Raw genomic sequence first — 1,827 nt, forward strand, 5'->3', positions numbered from 1 at the left:
ATCTCCAGGCAAAATTTACCCGTTGCTTGTTGTCGTCTATATTAGAATTCACTTTTATTCATCATCCTTAGCTATCATTTCACCATCAAGGTAATCTTTCAACTTATGGTATATAAAGAGCTTCTCCGATAACGTGATAACAATAGAATACACAGTAGGCTACATAAAAAATCTAAGTTATACACTAACACTACCAGTTATACCTTCATATGTGCAGTACGTTTTGGCACTTTTGATTACCAGCAGTTACAATAACTATCCTTGAATCAGCAACTGTTTCATTTTACATTAAATTTCTGTTCATTACGATGTTAAAAATTCATACCTTCAGCCACATCATCAGCGGTCTGTTTCAAAAGATGTTGATCCACTGAAAGAAAGCGATGTACATGGGTTGCTGCTTCCTCATAATCTTCATTTCGAAGAGCAGTCTGCACCCCGTCACTACACAGCTGCAGATCTGAACTCTCTGCTGGCTCTATGTAATATGGGATTAAAACAATAATACTTTTTAGCATAAGTAACACAACAATATAAATATTGTGAAAAAAGTTCCATTAAAAACTACACAATGAAAAATAATCATAAGATTTTACAGCATACAGTAACATAACAGTATAGTGAGAAAGAAGTCGCTTTAAAAGCTACACAAAATGTTTTCTTTCTCTTTTTAAATTTTCTTTCTCTTCCAACCATTCCATATTTCAACCTAACCTTGATGGTTACATTTGATTTTAACCACTCAAAGTAATTCAAGAAATAATGAACAAAATGTACATTAAATATTACTGCCAATATACTGAAAACTTCGATCTGTGATTATTACAAAAATAGCCCGTTATCACTATTATTTCAAAAGTATAAAAAAAGATTATTAGCCATAATATCCAACTATTGAAGTTAAGAAAGGAAACATGCTGACCTGCAGAAATTAAATTTCAAGATGGAGGGAGCACTTTAGCGAAATGCTAAATTGTTCACCCCCAAACAAGTTTATTAAATATCAAGCACAAAACAACGACCGAGATACTGAAGGCCCAGACTTGAGGGATATAAATCTGTTAAAAATTTAAAACAATAAACCTTATGAAAGGAAATTATCATATATTATTATCCCCATTCATAAAAAAGAGAGATGACAACTTTCAGAATTTCTATCATAGACAACTTTCAGAATTTCTATCACTGTGTAACGAAATATATGAGAAAGGCAAATGGCCTCAAGATTTCACGGAGACAGTAAGGCTGCCAGTATCAAAGAAAAATAATGCCAAAAAAATTTAATAAGTTCAGGACTATCAACTTGATATCGCACTCAGCAAAGATTCTCCTGCAAATACTGAATCGATGTTTATATTCTAAGAGGAAGGAGAGTTGAAAGAGGAAAAATTTGATTTCAGGAAGGGAAAAGGTACGAGAGATGTAACTGGGCTGCAATCAGCAAGAGATATCAGAAAAAAAGTAAAGAAACGTATGTAATATCTGTGGTGGTAGAAAAGGTTTTAATAAAGTGCACTAGAATAAATTTATGCAAATCGTGAAGAAAATTGGTGTGATTAGGAAAGAGAGGAGGCTATTAAGTAATCCTTATATGGAACAGCGAGTCAAAGTTAGAATAGGTCAAGAAATGTACAGGGAAGTGCAGTAAGGACAAGGAAGCTCTTCATCACCTTCCTGTTTAACATCTACTTGGAGGATTTAGAGAAGAACTATTTTCAGAAGGGGTGATAGTAGGAGGAAGAATAAAGTGCATAAGATTTGCTGACGACATGGCGTTGTTAGTAGAAAAAGAAGATGATAATAAGGAATATGCTAATGGAGCTAAAT

This window comes from Periplaneta americana, unplaced genomic scaffold (genome assembly GCF_040183065.1).
Source record: "Periplaneta americana isolate PAMFEO1 unplaced genomic scaffold, P.americana_PAMFEO1_priV1 scaffold_20, whole genome shotgun sequence".
Classification (NCBI taxonomy): domain Eukaryota; kingdom Metazoa; phylum Arthropoda; class Insecta; order Blattodea; family Blattidae; genus Periplaneta; species Periplaneta americana.